The following is a 21,238-nucleotide window of genomic DNA, read 5'->3' as shown; positions in this document are numbered from 1 at the left end:
GTAAATTTTCGAATATTTCGATTATTGAATTTCAAAAATAGGTCTATTTCGTCAGGTCGAATATCAACTCTAGTTATATTTGATTGGGTCAGGAAGTGGTCCAAATTGAACCAAACTTGGTGTGCAGTATCCCCTAGGTAGGTAGAGTGTAAGAGAAAAAGATTTTTGGTATAGCTTGCTAGGAAAAAAGTTTGTTTTCATAAGGAAATTTTTGAATTTTGCGAATAACGAATATCAACTCTAGTTATTTTTGTTTGGGTCAGGAAGTGGTCCAAATTGAACCAAACTTGGCGTGGAGTATCCTCTGGGTAGGTAGAGTGTAGGAGAAAAAAGTTTTTGGTATAGCTTGCCACGCAAAAAAGTTGGGTTTTCAAACGGAAATTTTTGAATTTTGCGAATAACGAATATCAAATCTAGTTATTTTTAATTCGGTCAGGAAAGAGTCCAAATTGAACCAAACTTGGTGTGCAGTATCCCCTGGGTAGGTATAGTGTAGGAGAAAAAGATTTTTGGTTTAGCTTGTAAAGGAAAAAAAGTTAGTTTTTCATACGGAATTTGCGATTATTTCCGAATAATTTTGATTAAGTATATTTAAAATTAGCTCTTTTTGAGCGGGTCAAAGAGTTTTCCAAATCGAACCAAATTTAGTATGGAGTATCTCCTGTGTACGTAGAGTATAAAGTGCCACGAATTTTGCTATAGCTTGTCTAGGAAAAAGTTAGGTTTTCATACGGAAATTTGCGATTATTTCCATGGAAATAATCGCAAATTTCCGTATGAAAACCTTACTTTTTCCTAAACAAGCTATAGCAAAAATTCGTGGCATTTTAGACTCTACATACACAGGTGATACTCCATACTAAATTTGGTTCGATTTAGGAAACTCTTTGACCCGCTCAAAAAGAGCTAATTTTAAATATACTTAATCAAAATTATTCGGAAATAATCGCAAATTTCCGTAAGAAAAGCTAACTTTTTTCTTATACAAGCTATACCAAAAATTGTTTTCCTCCTACCCTCTACCTAGCCAGGGGATACTCCACACCAAGTTTGGTTCAATTTGGACCACTTCCTGACCCAATCAAAAATAACTAGACTTGATATCCGTTATTCGCAAAATTCAAAATTTTCTGTATGAAAACCCAACTTTTTTGCTTGGCGAGCCATACCTAAAACCTTTTTCTCCTACACCCTACCTACCCAATGGATACTCCACACCAAGTTTGGTTCAATTTGGACCACTTCCTGACCCAATCAAAAATAACTAGAGTTGATATTAGTTATTCGAAAAATTCAAAAATTGCCGTATGAAAACCCAACTTTTTTGCTTGGCAAGCTATACCAAAAAATCTTTTTCTCCTACACTTTACCTGCCCAGTGGATACTCCACACCATGTTTGGTCCAATTTGGACCAATTCCTGACCCAATCAAAAAAAACTAGAGTTGATATTCGTTATTAGCAAAACTCAAAAACTTCCGTATGAAACACCAACTTTTTTGCTTGGCAAGCTATACCAAAAAATCTTTTTGTGTTGCACTCTAAATGCACTGGTGATACCCCATAACGAGTTTGGTTGGAATTGGACAACTCCTTGGACCGATGAAAAGTCATCGAGCATTCAGTTGCTATGCCATTTTTTCAAATGGTACCAAACGCTCGTTCGGTTATAGCTTCCCGAAGAGCGAACCAAAAACGTTCAAAATAGTCTTAAAAGTTTGATACGATGATATTGTAACTCATATTAACCGGTTGTTAACATAAACACCCTGATTAAAGAAAAATTAAAGACCGAGCAGTGAGCATGTGTTCATTTTCGGAGGTTCGAGGTCGAAAATCGTTAATAACTTCTGAAATACTGAACCAATTGGAACGAAAGATAGCTCATTGAATTGCCCGTAAAACCGGCTTTAAAACCATATATACCATCACTTGTTTCTGATAAGTACTTAAGAAATCAAAGCCGATGAGCATTCAGCCACAATGCTCTTTTTTCAATTGGTACCAGACGCTCGTTCGGTTATAGTTTCCCCAAGAGTGCATCAAAAGCATTCGCCACAGTCTTAAAAGTTTGGTGCAATGATATCGCAACTCATATTAACCGATTATCATCATAAACACCCTGATTAAAGAAAAATTAAAGATCGAGCAGTGAGCATGTGGTCATTTTCGGAGGTTCGAGATCGAAAATCGTTAATAACTTCTTATGAGCGGTTCATCGGGTCAAGGAGTTGTTCAAATCAAACCAAACTGGGTATGGAGTATCCCCTGTGTAGGTAGAGCATAGGAAAAAGGACTTTTTGGTATAGCATGCATAGGAAAAATTTTAGTTTTTCATACGTAAATTTTCGAATATTTCGATTATTGAATTTCAAAAATAGGTCTATTTCGTCAGGTCGAATATCAACTCTAGTTATATTTGATTGGGTCAAGAAATGGTCCAAATTGAACCAAACTTGGTGTGCAGTATCCCCTGGGTAGGTAGAGTGTAGGAGAAAAAGATTTTTGGTATAGCTTGCTAAGCAAAAAAGTTGGTTTTCATAAGGAAATTTTTGAATTTTGCGAATAACGAATATCAAATCTAGTTATTTTTGTTTGGGTCAGGAAGTGGTCCAAATTGAACCAAACTTGGTGTGGAGTATCCCCTGGGTAGGTACAGTGTAGGAGAAAAAAAGTTTTTGGTATAGCTTGCCAAGCAAAAAAGTTGGGTTTTCAAACGGAAATTTTTGAATTTTGCGAATAACGAATATCAAATCTAGTTATTTTTAATTCGGTCAGGAAAGAGTCCAAATTGAACCAAACTTGGTGTGGAGTATCCCCTGGGTAGGTAGAGTTTAGGAGAAAAAGAGTTTTTGGTATAGCTTGTAAAGGAAAAAAAGTTAGTTTTTCATACGGAAATTTGCGATTATTTCCGAATAATTTTGATTAAGTATATTTAAAATTAGCTCTTTTTGAGCGGGTCCAAGAGTTTTCCAAATCGAACCAAATTTAGTATGGAGTATCTCCTGTGTCCGTAGAGTATAAAATGCCACGAATTTTGCTATAGCTTGTCTCGGAAAAAGTTGTCCATGGAAATAATCGCAAATTTCCGTATGAAAACCAAACTTTTTACTAGACAAGCTATGGCAAAATTCGTGGCATTTTATACTCTACTTACACAGGGGATACTCCATACTAAGTTTGGTTTGATTTGGAAAACTCTTTGACCCGCTCAAAAAGAGCTAATTTTAATTATACTTAATCAAAATTATTCTGAAATAATCGCAAATTTCCGTATGAAAAGCTAACTTTTTTCCTATACAAGCTATGCCAAAAATTCTTTTTCTCCTACCCTCTACATACCCAGGGGATACTCCACACCAAGTTCGGTTCAATTTGGACCACTTCCTGACCCAATCAAAAATAACTAGACTTGATATCCGTTATTCGCAAAATTCAAAGAGTTCTGTATGAAAACCCAACTTTTTTGCTTGGCGAGTCATACCAAAAAATCTTTTTCTCCTACACTCTACCTACCCAGTATATACTCCACGCCAAGTTTGGTTCAATTTGGACCACTTCCTGACCCAATCAAAAATAACTAGATTTGATATTCGTTATTAGCAAAACTCAAAAACTTCCGTATGAAACACCAACTTTTTTGCTTGGCAAGCTATACCAAAAAATCTTTTTGTGTTGCACTACAAATGCACTGGTGATACCCCATACCGAGCTTGGTTGGAATTGGACAACTCCTTGGACCGATGAAAAGTCATCGAGCATTCAGTTGCTATGCCATTTTTTCAAATGGTACCAAACGCTCGTTCGGTTATAGCTTCCCGAAGAGCGAACCAAAAACGTTCAAAATAGTCTTAAAATTTGATACGATGATATTGTAACTCATATTAACCGGTTTTTAACATAAACACTCTGATTAAAGAAAAATTAAAGACCAAGCAGTGAGCATGTGGTCATTTTCGGAGGTTCGAGGTCGAAAATTATTAATAACTTCTGAAATACTGAACCAATTGGAACGAGAGATAGCTCATTGACTTGCCCTTAAAACGGGCTTTAAAACCATATATACCATCACTTGCTTCTGATAAGTACTTAGGAAATCAAAGCAGATGAGCATTCAGCCACAGTGCTCTTTTTTCAATTGGTACCAAACGCTCGTTCGGTAATAGTTTCCCCAAGGGTGCATCAAAAGCATTCGCCATAGTCTTAAAAGTTTGCTGCAATGATATCGCAACTCATATTAACCGATTATCATCATAAACACTCTGATTAAAGAAAAATTAAAGATCGAGCAGTGAGCATGTGGTCATTTTCGGAGGTTCGAGGTCGAAAATCGTTAATAACTTCTAAAATACGGAACCAATTGAAACGAGACATAGTTCATTGAATTGCCCGTGAAACGGGCTTCAAAGCCATATATACCACCACTTGTTTCAGATAAGTACTTAGGAAATCAAAGCCGATGAGAATTCAGCCACAATGCTCATTTTTCAATTGGTACCAAACGCTCGTTCGGTAATTGTTTCCCCAAGGGTGCATCAAAAGCATTCGCCATAGTCTTAAAAGTTTGCTGCAATAATATCGCAACTCATATTAACCGATTATCATCATAAACACTCTGATTAAAGAAAAATTAAAGATCGAGCAGTGAGCATGTGGTCATTTTCGGAGGTTCGAGGTCAAAAATCGTTAATAATTTCTGAAATACGGAACCAATTGAAACGAGACATAGTTCATTGAATTGCTCGTGAAACGGGCTTTAAAACCATATATACCATCACTTGTTTCATACCATCACGAAACAAATGTAGCACTGCTTGAGACACGCATCATATTAAAAAATGAGCCCAGTCGGTGCATTTTTCAAGAAGTTATAGCAAAAACAAGGTACCGTACCAAATGACCCTGTAGTAGAGGTACACTGTCTTCAGAGCTTAAATTGAACACCTAAACCTCTGAAAAAGCTATATAAAGTATACGTATTCAGAATCTACGTTGGACGAGCTATTCAAAACACTATTTTTTTTTAATACAGTTCAAAGCTTCAAGTTGTCAACGGTGTCAACGGGGTCACCCGCTGGTGTCAACCGCTTCTGGGGCTAATATCGAGGGCAAGTTTATTGGCCAATTTCTCCAAAACGGCGTAACAAAAACAAACCCCCCTAGTAAAGTTTGTAGCACTGCTTGAGATACGCATCATATTGAAAAATGAGCACAATCGGTGCATTCTTCAAGGAATTATAGCAATTATAAGGTACCGTACCAAATGACCAAAAAAGCGTGGTGACCTGACTTCAGAGCCAATTTTGACTATCTCAATTCCGTAAAATGCTATGGAAAATATATATGGGCATACTCCCCACTAATTGAGAATTCTAAAAGAGGCATAAAACTGGGGTCGAAGGTTTTTTTCCCGACAATTGAAATTTCTCTACCAGCTTTTAAGAGGTTTTCTATCTACTTACAGCTCTGATAACATTATGAGAGGTAACATTTTTGCATTTTATTATATATGACTGTTTTAATTGAGTTCATTAGGTCCAATTGGGTCAACTTACCTGCCAGACAATAATAAAAGTCCATGCCGACCTTTACCGGCTGGCCAGCGGAGCCTAAATGTTGCTTTTCTTAAAAATAAATAGTAGGAATATGAATAGCTTTTTTGCATATTCCTATTAGTTTGACTCTGTGTCTTTCTCTGGCCAAAACCTCAATGTAGGTAGTATTCAGAGGCCAGCCAAACGTTAACATCAAGTATAAACTGCAATGGTAACAATTTTGATGTGATAATAAACGTTTTTAAATGTCTTAATAATGTCACCGCAAAAATTGTTAAGTGGCACTTTTATGAAGGTTCCAAACTTTTTTAGGGACCTCCTATAGCAGAACAGCCTTAGTACTGAAGTGAACTTATAGATAGAGGCATAAAACTGGGGTCGAAAATTTTTTTCCCGACAATTGAATTTTCTCTACCAGCTTTTAAGAGGTTTTCTATCTACTTGCAGCTCTGATAACATTATGAGAGGTGACATTTTTGCATTATATTATATATGACTGTTTTATTTGAGTTCATTAGGCCCAATTGAGTCAACTTACATGCCAGACAATAAAAAAAGTCCATGCCGACCTTTACCGGCTGGCCAGCGGAGCCTAAATATTGCTTTTCTTAAAAATAAATAGTAAGAATATGAATTGCTTTGTTGCTGATTCCTATTAGTTTGACTCTATGTCTTTCTCTGGCAAAAACCTCAATGTAGGTAGTATTCAGAGGCCAGCCAAACGTTAACATCAAGTATAAACTGCAATGGTAACAATTTTGATGTGATAATAAACGTTTTTAAATGTCTTAATAATGTCACCGCAAAAATTGTTAAGTGGCACTTTCATGAAGGTTCCAAACTTTTTTAGGGACCTCCTATAGCAGAACGGCCTTAGTACTGAAGTGAGCTTATAGATAGAGGCATAAAACTGGGGTCAAAAAATTTTTTCCCCACAATTGAATTTTCTCTACTAGCTTTTAAGAGGTTTTCTATCTACTTACAGCTCTGATAACACTTTGAGAGCTGACATTTTTGCATTCTATTATATATGACTGTTTTATTTGAGTTCATTAGGTCAAATTGAATCAATTTACATGCCAGACAATAATAAAAGACCATGCCAACCATTACCGGCTGGCCAGCGGAGCCTAAATGTTGCTTTTCTTAAAATTAAATAGTAAGAATATGAATTGCTTTGTTGCTGATTCCTATTAGTTTGACTCTATGTCTTTCTCTGGCCAAAACCTCAATGTAGGTAGTATTTGGAGACCAGCCACACGTTAACATCATGTATATACTGCAATGGTAACGTTTTTGATGTGATATTAAACGTTTTTAAATTTGTAAATAATGTCACCGCAAAAATTGTCAAGTGGCACTTTTATGAAGATTCCAAATTTCTTTAGGGACCTCCTATAGCAGAACGGCCTTAATACTGAAGTGAACTTATAGATAGAGGCATAAAACTGGGGTCGAAAATTTTTTTCCCGACAATTGAATTTTCTCTACCAGCTTTTAAGAGGTTTTCTATCTACTTACAGCTCTGATAACATTATGAGAGGTGACATTTTTGCATTTTATTATATATGACTGTTTTATTTGAGTCCATTAGGTCCAATTGGGTACACTTACATGACAGACAATAATAAAAGTCCATGTCGACCTTTACCGGCTGGCCAGCGGAGCCTAATTGTTGCTTTTCTTAAAAGTAAATAGTAAGAATATGAATTGCTTTGTTGCTGATTCCTATTAGTTTGACTCTATGTCTTTCTCTGGCCAAAACTTCAGTGTAGGTAGTATTTGGAGACCAGCCACACGTTAACATCATGTATTTACTGCAATGGTAATATTTTTGATGTGATATTAAACGTTTTTAAATGTGTTAATAATGTCACCGCAAAAATTGTTAAGTGAAACTTTTATAAAGATTCCAAACTTTTTTAGGGACCTCCTTTAGCAGAACGGCCTTAGTACTGAAGTGAAATTAGAGATAGAGGCATAAACTTGGGGTTGAAATTTTTTTTCCCGACAATTGAATTTTCTCTACCAGCTTTTAAGAGGTTTTCTATCTACTTACAGCTCTGATAACATTATGAGAGGTGACATTTTTGCATTTTATTCTATATGACTGTTTTATTTGAGTTCATTAGGTCCAACTGGGTACACTTACATTCCGGACAATAATAAAACTCCATGTCGACCTTTACCGGCTGGCCAGCGGAGCCTAAATGTTGCTTTTCTTAAAAATAAATAGTAAGAATATGAATTGCTTTGTTGCTGATTCCTATCAGTTTGACTCTATGTCTTTCTCTGGCCAAAACCTCAATGTAGGTAGTATTTGGAGACCAGCCACACGTTAACATCATGTATATACTGCAATGGTAACATTTTTGATGTGATATTAAACATTTTTAAATGTGTTTATAATGTCACCGCAAAAATTGTTAAGTGGCACTTTTATGAAGGTTCCAAACTTTTTTAGGGACCTCCTTTAGCAGAACGGCCTTAGTACTGAAGTGGACTTAAAGATAGAGGCATAAAACTGGGGTTGAAATTTTTTTTCCCGACAATTGAAATTTCTCTACCAGCTTTTAAGAGGTTTTCTATCTACTTACAGCTCTGATAACATTATGAGAGGTGACATTTTTGCATTTTTTTATATATGACTGTTTTATTTGAGTCCATTAGGTTCAATTGGGTACACTTACATGCCATACAATAATAAAAGTCCATGTCGACCTTTACCGGCTGGCCAGCGGAGCCTAAATGTTGCTTTTCTTAAAAATAAATAGTAAGAATATGAATTGCTTTGTGGCTGATTCCTATTAGTTTGACTCTATATCTTTCACTGGCCAAAACCTCAATGTAGGTAGTATTTGGAGACCAGCCACACGTTAACACCATGTATATACTGCAATGGTAACATTTTTGATGTGATACTAAACGTTTTTAAATGTGTTAATAATGTCACCGCAAAAATTGTTAAGTGGCACTTTCATGAAGGTTCCAAACTTTTTTAGGGACCTCCTTTAGCAGAACGGTCTTAGTACTGAAGTGAACTTATAGATAGAGGCATAAAACTGGGGTCGAAAATTTTTTTCCCGATAATTGAATTTTCTCTACCAGCTTTTAAGAGGTTTTCTATCTACTTGCAACTCTGATAACATTATGAGAGGTGACATTTTTGCATTATATTATATATGACTGTTTTATTTGAGTTCAATAGGCCCAATTGGGTCAACTTACATGTCAGACAATAATAAAAGTCCATGCCGACCTTTACCGGCTGGCCAGCGGAGCCTAAATGTTGCTTTTCTTAAAAATAAATAGTAAGAATATGAATTGCTTTGTTGCTGATTCCTATTAGTTTGACTCTATGTCTTTCTCTGGCCAAAACCTCAATGTAGGTAGTATTTGGAGACCAGCCACACGTTAACATCATGTATATACTGCAATGGTAACATTTTTGGTGTGATATTAAACGTTTTTAAATGTGTTAATAATGTCACCGCAAAAAATATTAAGTGGCACTTTTATGAAGGTTCCAAACTTTTTAGGGACCTCCTTTAGCAGAACGGCCTTAGTACTGAAGTGAACTTATAGATAGAGGCATAAAACGAGGGTTGAAATTTTTTTTCCCGACAATTGACCTTTCTCTACCAGCTTTTAAGAGGTTTTCTATCTACTTACAGCTTTGATAACATTATGAGAGGTGACATTTTTGGATTTTATTATATATGACTGTTTTATTTGAGTCCATTAGGTCCAATTGGGTACACTTACATGACAGACAATAATAAAAGTCCATGTCGACCTTTACCGGCTGGCCAGCGGAGCCTAAATGTTGCTTTTCTTAAAAATAAATAGTGAGAATATGAATTGCTTTGTTGCTGATTCCTATTAGTTTGACTCTATGTCTTTCTCTGGCCAAAACCTCAATGTAGGTAGTATTTGGAGACCAGCCACACGTTAACATCATGTATATACTGCAATGGTAACATTTTTGATGTGATATTAAACGTTTTTAAATGTGTTAATAATGTCACCGCAAAAATTGTTAAGTGGCACTTTCATGAAGGTTCCAAACTTTTTTAGGGACCTCCTTTAGCAGAACGGTCTTAGTACTGAAGTGAACTTATAGATAGAGGCATAAAACTGGGGTCGAAAATTTTTTTCCCGATAATTGAATTTTCTCTACCAGCTTTTAAGAGGTTTTCTATCTACTTGCAACTCTGATAACATTATGAGAGGTGACATTTTTGCATTATATTATATATGACTGTTTTATTTGAGTTCAATAGGCCCAATTGGGTCAACTTACATGTCAGACAATAATAAAAGTCCATGCCGACCTTTACCGGCTGGCCAGCGGAGCCTAAATGTTGCTTTTCTTAAAAATAAATAGTAAGAATATGAATTGCTTTGTTGCTGATTCCTATTAGTTTGACTCTATGTCTTTCTCTGGCCAAAACCTCAATGTAGGTAGTATTTGGAGACCAGCCACACGTTAACATCATGTATATACTGCAATGGTAACATTTTTGGTGTGATATTAAACGTTTTTAAATGTGTTAATAATGTCACCGCAAAAAATATTAAGTGGCACTTTTATGAAGGTTCCAAACTTTTTTAGGGACCTCCTTTAGCAGAACGGCCTTAGTACTGAAGTGAACTTATAGATAGAGGCATAAAACAGGGGTTGAAATTTTTTTCCCGACAATTGACCTTTCTCTACCAGCTTTTAAGAGGTTTTCTATCTACTTACAGCTCTGATAACATTATGAGAGGTGACATTTTTGGATTTTATTAAATATGACTGTTTTATTTGAGTCCATTAGGTCCAATTGGGTACACTTACATGCCAGACAATAATAAAAGTCCATGCCGACCTTTACCGGCTGGCCAGCGGAGCCTAAATGTTGCTTTTCTTAAAAATAAATAGTAAGAATATGAATTGCTTTGTTGCTGATTCCTATTAGTTTGACTCTATGTCTTTCTCTGGCCAAAACCTCAATGTAGGTAGTATTTGGAGACCAGCCACACGTTAACATCATGTATATACTGCAATGGTAACATTTTTGGTGTGATATTAAACGTTTTTAAATGTGTTAATAATGTCACCGCAAAAAATATTAAGTGGCACTTTTATGAAGGTTCCAAACTTTTTTAGGGACCTCCTTTAGCAGAACGGCCTTAGTACTGAAGTGAACTTATAGATAGAGGCATAAAACAGGGGTTGAAATTTTTTTCCCGACAATTGACCTTTCTCTACCAGCTTTTAAGAGGTTTTCTATCTACTTACAGCTCTGATAACATTATGAGAGGTGACATTTTTGGATTTTATTAAATATGACTGTTTTATTTGAGTCCATTAGGTCCAATTGGGTACACTTACATGCCAGACAATAATAAAAGTCCATGTCGACCTTTACCGGCTGGCCAGCGGAGCCTAAATGTTGCTTTTCTTAAAAATAATTAGTAAGAATATGAATTGCTTTGTTGCTGATTCCTATTAGTTTGACTCTATGTCTTTCTCTGGCCAAAACCTCAATGTAAGTGGTATTTGGAGACCAGCCACACGTTAACATCATGTATATACTGCAATGGTAACATTTTTGATGTGATATTAAACGTTTTTAAATCTGTTAATAATGTCAACGCAAAAATTGTTAAGCGGCATTTTTATGAAGGTTCCAAACTTTGTTAGGGACCTCCTTTAGCAGAACGGCCTTAGTACTGAAGTGAACTTATAGATAGAGGCATAAAACTGGGGTCAAATTTTTTTTCCCGACAATTGAATTTTCCCTACCAGCTTTTAAGAGGTTTTCTATCTACTTACAGCTCTGATAACATTTTGAGAGGTGACATTTTTGCATTCTATTATATATGACTGTATTATTTGAGTTCATTAGGTCAAATTGAATCAACTTAGATGCCAGACAATAATAAAAGTCCATGCCGTCCTTTACCGGCTGGCCAGCGGAGCCTAAATGTTGCTTTTCCTAATAATAAATAGTAAGAATATGAATTGCTTTGTTGCTGATTCCTATTAGTTTGACTCTATGTCTTTCTCTGGCCAAAACTTCAGTGTAGGTAGTATTTGGAGACCAGCCACACGTTAACATCATGTATATACTGCAATGGTAACATTTTTGATGTGATATTAAACGTTTTTAAATTTGTAAATAATGTCAGCGCAAAAATTGTCAAGTGGCACTTTTATGAAGGTTCCAAATTTTTTTAGGGACCTCCTATAGCAGAACGGCCCTATTACTGAAGTGAACTTATAGATAGAGGCATAAAACTGGGGTCGAAAATTTTTTTCCTGACAATTGAATTTTCTCTACAAGCTTCTAAAAGGTTTTCTATCTACTGCAGCTCCGATAACATTATGAGAGGTGACATTTTTGCATTATAATATATATGACTGTTTTATTTGAGTTCAATAGGCCCAATTGGGTCAACTTACATGCCAGACAATAAAAAAGTTCATATCGACCTTTACCGGCTTGCCAGCGGAGCCTAAATGTTGCTTTTCTTAAAAATAAATAGTAAGAATATGAATTGCTTTGTTGCTGATTTCTATTAGTTTGACTCAATGTCTTTCTCTGGCCAAAATCTCAATGTAGGTAGTATTTGGAGACCAGCCACACGTTAACATTACGTATATACTGCAATGGTAGCATTTTTGATGTGATATTAAACGTTTTAAATGTGTTAATAATGTCACCGCAAAAATTGTTAAGTGGCACTTTCATGAAGGTTCCAAACTTTTTTAGGGACCTCTTTTAGCAGAACGGCCTTAGTACTGAAGTGAACTCATAGATAGAGGCATAAAACTGGGGTTGTAGGTTTTTTTCCCGACAATTGAAATTTCTCTACCAGCTTTTAAGAGGTTTTCTATCTACTTACAGCTCTGATAACATTATGAGAGGTGACATTTTTGCATTTTATTATATATGACTGTTTTATTAGAGTCCATTAGGTCCAATTGGGTACACTTACATGCCAGACAATGATAAAAGTCCATGTCGACCTTTACCGGCTGGCCAGCGGAGCCTAAATGTTGCTTCTCTTAAAAATAAATAGTAAGAATATGAATTGATTTGTTGCTGATTCCTATTAGTTTGACTCTATGTCTTTCTCTGGCCAAAACCTCAATGTAGGTAGTATTTGGAGACCATCCACACGTTAACACCATGTATATACTGCAATGGTAACATTTTTGATGTGATATTAAACGTTTTTAAATGTGTTAATAATGTCACCGCAAAAATTGTTAAGTGACACTTTCATGAAGGTTCCAAACTTTTTTAGGGACCTCCTTTAGCAGAACAGCATTAGTAATGAAGTGAACTCATAGATAGAGGCATAAAACTGGGGTTGAAAATATTTTTCCCGACAATTGAAATTTCTCTACCAGCTTTTAAGAGGTTTTCTATCTACTTACAGCTCTGATAACAATATGAGAGGTGACATTTTTGCATTATATTATATATGACTGTTTTATTTGAGTCCATTAGGTCCAATTGGGTACACTTACATGCCAGACAATAATAAAAGTCCATGCCGACCTTTACCGGCTGGCCAGCAGAGCCTAAATGTTGCTTTTCTTAAAAATAAATAGTAAGAATATGAATTGCTTTGTTGCTGATTCCTATTAGTTTGACTCTATGTCTTTTGTCTGGCCAAAACCTCAATGTAGGTAGTGTTTGGAGATCAGCCACACGTTAACATCATGTATATACTGCAATGGTAACATTTTTGATGTGATATTAAACGTTTTTAAATGTGTTAATAAGGTCACCGCAAAAATTGTTAAGTGGCACTTTTATGAAGGTTCCAAACTTTTTTAGGGACCTCCTATAGCAGAACGGCCTTCGTACTGAAGTGAACTTATAGATAGAGGCAAAGAACTGGTGTTGAAAACTTTTTTCCCGACAACTGAAATTTCTCTACCAGCTTTTAAGAGGTTTTCTATCTACTTGCAGCTCTGACAACATTATGAGAGGTGACATTTTTGCATTATATTATATATGACAGTTTTATTTGAGTTCATTAGGCCCAATTGGGTCAACTTACATGCCAGACAATAATAAAAGTCCATGCCGACCTTTACCGGCTGGCCAGCGGAGCCCAAATAATGCTTTTCTTAAAAATATATAGTAAAAATATGAATTGCTTTGTTGCTGATTCCTATTAGTTTGACTCTATGTCTTTCTCTGGCCAAAACCTGAATGTAGGTAGTATTTGGAGACCAGCCACACGTTAACATCATGTATATACTGCAATGGTAACATTTTTGATGTGATATTAAACGTTTTTAAATCTGTTAATAATGTCAACGCAAAAATTGTTAAGCGGCATTTTTATGAAGGTTCCAAACTTTGTTAGGGACCTCCTTTAGCAGAACGGCCTTAGTACTGAAGTGAACTTATAGATAGAGGCAAAGAACTGGTGTTGAAAACTTTTTTCCCGACAACTGAAATTTCTCTACCAGCTTTTAAGAGGTTTTCTATCTACTTGCAGCACTGACAACATTATGAGAGGTGACATTTTTGCATTATATTATATATGACAGTTTTATTTGAGTTCATTAGGCCCAATTGGGTCAACTTACATGCCAGACAATAATAAAAGTCCATGCCGACCTTTACCGGCTGGCCAGCGGAGCCCAAATAATGCTTTTCTTAAAAATATATAGTAAAAATAATAATTGCTTTGTTGCTGATTCCTATTAGTTTGACTCTATGTCTTTCTCTGGCCAAAACCTGAATGTAGGTAGTATTTGGAGACCAGCCACACCTTAACATCATGTGCATACTGCAATGGTAACATTTTTGATATGATATTAAACGTTTTTAAATGTGTTAATAATGTCACCGCAAAAATTGTTAAGTGGCACTTTTATGAAGGTTCCAAACTTTTTTAGGGACCTCCTTTAGCAAAACGGCCTTCGTACTGAAGTGACCTTATAGATAGAGGCAAAGAACTGGTGTTGAAAACTTTTTTCCCGACAACTGAAATTTCTCTACCAGCTTTTAAGAGGTTTTCTATCTACTTGCAGCACTGACAACATTATGAGAGGTGACATTTTTGCATTATATTATATATGACAGTTTTATTTGAGTTCATTAGGCCCAATTGGGTCAACTTACATGCCAAACAATAATAAAAGTCCATGCCGACCTTTACCGGCTGGCCAGCGGAGCCCAAATAATGCTTTTCTTAAAAATATATAGTAAAAATATGAATTGCTTTGTTGCTGATTCCTATTAGTTTGACTCTATGTCTTTCTCTGGCCAAAACCTGAATGTAGGTAGTATTTGGAGACCAGCCACACCTTAACATCATGTGCATACTGCAATGGTAACATTTTTGATATGATATTAAACGTTTTTAAATGTGTTAATAATGTCACCGCAAAAATTGTTAAGTGGCACTTTTATGAAGGTTCCAAACTTTTTTAGGGACCTCCTTTAGCAGAACGGCCTTAGTACTGAACTGAACTTATAGATAGAGGCATAAAACTGGGGTTGAAAATTTTTTTCCCGACAATTGAAATTTCTCTACCAGCTTTTAAGAGGTTTTCTATCTACTTACAGCTCTGATAACCTTATATGAGGTGACATTTTTGCATTATATTATATATGACTGTTTTATTTGAGTTCATAAGGTCCAATTGAATCAACTTACATGCCAGACAATAATAAAAGTCCATGCCGACCTTTACCGGCTGGCCAGCGGAACCTAAATGTTGCTTTTCCTAAAAATAAATAGTAAGAACATGAATTGCTTTGTTGCTGATTCCTATTAGTTTGACTCTATGTCTTTCTCTGGCCAAAACCTCAATTTAGGTAGTATTTGGAGACCAGCCACACGTTAACATCATGTATATAGTGCAATGGTAACATTTTTGATGTGATATTAAATGTTTTTAAGTTTGTAAATAATGTCACCGCAAAAATTGTCAAGAGGCACTTTTATGAAGGTTCCAAACTTTTTTAGGGACCTCCTATAGCAGAAAGGCCTTAGTACTGAAGTGAACATATAGGTAGAGGCATAAAACTTGGGTCGAAAAATTTTTTCCCGACAATTGAATTTTCTCTACCAGCTTTTAAGAGGTTTTCTATCTACTTGCAGCTCTGATAACATTATGAGAGGTGACATTTTTGCATAATATTATATATGACTGTTTTATTTGAGTTCATTAGGCCCAATTGGGCCAACTTACATGCCAGACAATAATAAAAGTCCATGACGACATTTAGCGGCTGGCCAGCGGAGCCTAAATGTTGCATTTCTTAAAAATAAATAGTAAGAATATGAATTGCTTAATTGCTGATTCCTTTTAGTTTGACTCTATGTCTTTCTCTGGCCAAAATCTCAATGTAGGTAGTATTTGGTGACCAGCCACACGTTAAAATCATGTATATACTGCAATGGTAACATTTTTGTTGTGATATTAAACGTTTTTAAATTTGTTAATAATGTCACCGCAAAAATTGTTAAGTGGCACTTTTATGAAGGTTCCAAACTTTTTTAGGGACCTCCTATAGCAGAACCACCTTAGTGCTGAAGTGAACTTATAGATAGAGGCATAAAACTGCGGTCGAAAATTTTTTTCCCGACAATTGAATTTTCTCTACCAGCTTTTAAGAGGTTTTCTATCTACTTGCAGCTCCGATAACATTATGAGAGGTGACATTTTTGCATTATAATATATATGACTGTTTTATTTGAGTTCATTAGGCCGAATTGGGTCAGCTTACATGCCAGACCATAATAAAAGTCCATGCCGACCTTTACCAGCTGGCCAGCGGAGCCTAAATGTTGCTTTTCTTAAAAATAAATAATAAGAATATGAATTGCTTGGTTGCTGATTCCTATTAGTTTGACTCTATGTCTCTCTCTGGCCAAAACCTCAATGTAGGTAGTATTTGGAGACCAGCCACACGTTAACATCATGTATATACTGAACTGGTAACATTTTTGATGTGATATTAAAGGTTTTTAAATGTGTTAATAATGTCACCGCAAAAATTGTTAAGTGACACTTTTATGAAGTTTTCAAACTTTTTTAGGGACCTCCTTTAGCAGAACGGCCTTAGTACTCAATTGAACTTATAGATAGAGGCATAAAACTGCGGTTGAAAATTTTTTTCCCGACCATGGAAATTTCTCTACCAGCTTTTAAAAGGTTTTCTATCTACTTACAGCTCTGATAACATTATGAGAGGTGACATTTTTGCATGATATTATATATGACTGTTTTATCTGAGTCCATTAGGTCCAATTGGGTACAGTTACATGCCAGACAATAATAAAAGTCCATGCCGACCTTTACCGGCTGGCTAGCGGAGCCTAAATGTTGCTTTTCTTAAAAATAAATAGTAAGAATATGAATTGCTTTGTTGCTGATTCCTGTTAGTTTGACTCTATGTCTTTCTCTGGCCAAAACCTCAATGTAGGTAGTATTTGGAGACCAGCCACACGTTAACATCATGTATATACTGCAATGGTAACATTTTTGTTGTGATATTAAACGTTTTTAAATTTGTTAATAATGTCACCGCAAAAATTGTTAAGTGGCACTTTTATGAAGGTTCCAAACTTTTTTAGGGACCTCCTATAGCAGAACCGCCTTAGTGCTGAAGTTAACTTATAGATAGAGGCATAAAACTGTGGTCGAAAATTTTTTTCCCGACAATTGAATTTTCTCTACCAGCTTTTAAGAGGTTTTCTATCTACTTGCAGCTCTGATAACATTATGAGAGGTGACATTTTTGCATTATAATATATATGACTGTTTTATTTGAGTTCATTAGGCCGAATTGGGTCAGCTTAAATGCCAGACCATAATAAAAGTCCATGCCGACCTTTACCGGCTGGCCAGCGGAGCCTAAATGTTGCTTTTCTTAAAAATAAATAATAAGAATATGAATTGCTTGGTTGCTGATTCCTATTAGTTTGACTCTATGTCTTTCTCTGGCCAAAACCTCAATGTAGGTAGTATTTGGAGACCAGCCACACGTTAACATCATGTATATACTGCAATGGTAACATTTTTGATGTGATAATAAACGTTTTTAAATGTCTTAATAATGTCACCGCAAAAATTGTTAAGTGGCACTTTTATGAAGGTTCCAAATTTTTTTAGGGACCTCCTATAGCAGAACAGCCTTAGTACTCAATTGAACTTATAGATAGAGGCATAAAACTGCGGTTGAAATTTTTTTCCCGACCATTGAAATTTCTCTACCAGCTTTTAAGAGTTTTTCTATCTACTTACAGCTCTGATAACATTATGAGAGGTGACATTTTTGCATTATATTATATATGACTGTTTTATTTGAGTGCATTAGGTCCAATTGGGTACACTTACATGCCAGACAATAATAAAAGTCCATGCCGACCTTTACCAGCTGGCCAGCGGAGCCTAAATGTTGCTTTTCAAAAAATTAAATAGTGAGAATATAAATTGCTTTGTTGCTGATTCCTTTTAGTTTGACTCTATGTCTTTCTCTGGCCAAAACCTCAATTTAGGTAGTATTTGGAGGTCAGCCACACGTTAACATCATGTATATACTGCAATGGTAACATTTTTGATGGTCTTAGTATGGTTGTCAAGATTTCATAAAACCATATATGACCTAGTATGATTACCAAGATGCTTTAGTAAATGTAGGCGTTTTTTTGCTCTTTTGTTTAATTTCTATATGATCTTATGGTACGAAGTGTTGCTGTGCCAGTTTTTTTAGGATAAGTTTATTTTTCTTATGATCTTATTATTGATGTCAAGAATTCATACAAGTCATATATGACTTTGTATGATTACTAAGAATCATATATGACTTTGTATGATTGTTGGGAAAACAATTATGATGAGCAACACGGGTATGAAACATTTTTTGGTAATGGGGGCTTATAAAGGGAAAGACCCAGACCTGTTACTATGAGTGAGTCGGAGGGAGTCAGTTTTGATATCGAAATGAAAATCCGGGCCACCACGAAATTGAAAATAATAATGAACAAACCAACTAAAACAATTATTGATATCAATAAATAGGAAATTTGGTAAAACATTTCACAATAATACCATCTTAGATTATAAATAAAGTAAACTGGCATCTTGATAAAACTTGCAACGATTCCTAATTAGGGAAAGCAAAATAAAATATTTTTCCTAGTTGAATACTATTAAAGACTTAAAAGGACAGCTGAAAACGATGTAAGATAAACTTGTCAACAAACCAGCACCAATCTACCCACTAATTTATGAGTTAGCTAGTCACTAGAAGTAAACAAAATGACAACTATTCACAATCGAGGTTGAAAATCAAAAGTGAACCAAATTCAAAATATAGACTTTCTTTGTCAGTCTGTCATTTCACTTCGACAAATATTCTTGTTTGAGCTTCAGTTGAAAGATTGAAGATCCGCCCTGCTTAGGTTGAAAAAATAAACAAAACCAATTAAGTAAACAGGATACAAGACAATTCTACATTGGTAATCACAAAGGTTACAGTTAATTTTGGGCTCTTATGATCGGTAAACCAGATTCAACTACCATTGAGAATTATACAAAACCCAGAATAAGACACGGCTACATTCTATTACATCTGGGATTAAAAATAATTAGCAGCAAATTTTGTTTTGAACCCTTTGTAGATGTTGTTGAAATTCATAGATGAATATTTTTGCAGAAAAACAAGTATTTGGATTTTGGTGAATATTCACCTCCGCGTCCAGTTTGCAGTTTTTAGCGGTGAAGTTTATAATTTCACCGCAATCGCCGAATTTCATTTAAAAAAGAAACTGCCGCACGAGAGGTCGAACCTCCCACCTCCGGTCAACAACTTCTTATTCGACAGCGCCTTCTGTCACTAAAATCTTTGATATTTCTTGTGAATTTAAATCAGATCTAACAAAATTTTTGAAAAACCTATGCGCTGAAATTCTGTAAAATTCGCGGTTGTCAACAGTGAATCTTTTCTCTTCACGGATTAGGCGGAGAAAATAACCAGTCACCGCTACAACAGGAATGGGGGAAAAATTTAAACAAAATCATCGATAAAAACCAAAATTTTCACAAAGTTACGGTGTTTTTTGGTGGAATTTTTCTTCTCGCCAATTTAAGCGATCATAACATATTTTTTTAGAGAGAAAATGCTCCAAAAACATGTTTTAATTATGATATTATGACTTACCACAAATAGATGACAATGAACAAAAATTTTGATTTGATTTGAATAACTCCCTATTCCGACAAAAATTAACTCTTTTCGAATAAATATATTTGCATATTTGCAAACAAAATCAGATGAACTTCTAACTGTGTTCCCGACAAGCTATACTAAAAATACAAATGAGATACTGACTATGAGTTTCAATTTATTTTGACATTTTCGTAGATTTTCGTAATATTTTCCGGATTTATATAAGTTGTTTTACTGAAATTTTTGAAAAGATAAAAGTTTTCTATTTGTCGACTGGTTGCATCGAAAACATCAAAAAATGGCCCGCGGAGAAAGTTGAACAGAAAGCATAAGTAGAAAATCTTTTTTGTCAAAAAACGACCTTTGCTATTACTACTGCAGCTAGGTTCTCAGTGAATTTTGCTCTAAAGTCGGCAATTTTCTCAGTGCCTTTAAAGTTTTCACCTCGTATCTTACATAGTGTTTTCTTAAGAATGAACTCAATAAAAAATTGTGCAAACTTAGTGGTGAAATGTTGAAACTTACTGCAAATTTTGTAGTGAACTTCTAGCAGTTTCCAGCAGCGAATTTCTTTTTCACCGCTCTCAACGCTTTCACCGCTCTTCCTACATCTGTTTTGCAATATTTTTTGCGGTGAAGAGAATTGGTAAATTTAATGGTGAAATTTCCTAATTTTGCGATTCTGAGCTCTGATTTTTACTTTTTAACTGCTCTCAACGCATTCAGCACCATTGTTTTACCTTTTTTGCGATGTTTCCTGCGGTGAAAAATTTTGGTAAACTGAGCGGTGAATTGAACTACGATTTGCGATTCTTAGCAAAGACTTCTTTTCTTTTCACCAGATTCTTCAAAATTAACGCAATTCTTACGTTCAAAAAGCAAATTTTAGTGTGGACTCCTCGACCCGGTTATCTTTTCAGTGTAATCAAATGCTCTGGACAAAGATATGTAAGCGGACCCAGTCTTACCGTTTTTCCCTGAGCTTGAACAAGCAGAGGGGTTATCTTGTAAGAACATATCTCTTGAGTCGAGTGGTTAACTTGTGAGAACTCTCCAGCGGTTTCGGAAGAAAAGCTTGCAAGCCGATGCATCTTCTTGCAAGAAGTTGTAAGAAACGTTCAAATCTAACACGCTAATCAATCGCACTCGACCCGAGTATATTTGTCGTTTGTGACGTCGGGAAAAAACGAACTGAATTGCAACGTTGGATTGAAACAAATGCAAGCTAAATTTTGAGCAAAATTGTATCTTAATAAGGTGTATTACTACCTCAAATCATTGATACTAATATTAAGGGATTTCTTGTGTAATAGAAATAACTAAAAGATTGGCGGGATAGTCGCGTGATAGCCGAGAGGTAAGGTGTGTGGTTCACACGCCAATGATTGATAGTTCAATCCCCTGCCTCCGTGAAGCTGTCTGTGTGAGGATGAGCTCTTACTTAACCATAGCTTCAGGTTGACCATAGCCTGACCAATGTTGG

General features: G+C 35.5%; 1 long non-coding RNA gene across 2 annotated transcripts in view; it reads right to left on the bottom strand.

Moving 5' to 3' along the window:
• Nucleotides 1-18,847, bottom strand: part of LOC142348298 (uncharacterized) — a 59,215-nt gene extending 40,368 nt beyond the window's left edge. For both annotated transcript variants that reach the window (XR_012760717.1, XR_012760718.1), the window contains exon 1: nt 18,484-18,847. This is a non-coding gene — a long non-coding RNA (uncharacterized LOC142348298). The remainder of the gene's footprint in view (nt 1-18,483) is intronic.
• Between the last annotated feature and the right edge of the window lie 2,391 nt (nt 18,848-21,238).

The sequence above is a fragment of the Convolutriloba macropyga genome, chromosome 10 (assembly GCF_964194025.1).
Source record: "Convolutriloba macropyga chromosome 10, txConMacr16.3, whole genome shotgun sequence".
In the NCBI taxonomy this organism is placed as follows: Eukaryota; Metazoa; Xenacoelomorpha; order Acoela; family Convolutidae; genus Convolutriloba; species Convolutriloba macropyga.
The sequence above is the reverse complement of the archived record's forward strand: the minus strand, read 5'-3'. Positions and strand labels throughout refer to the sequence as shown.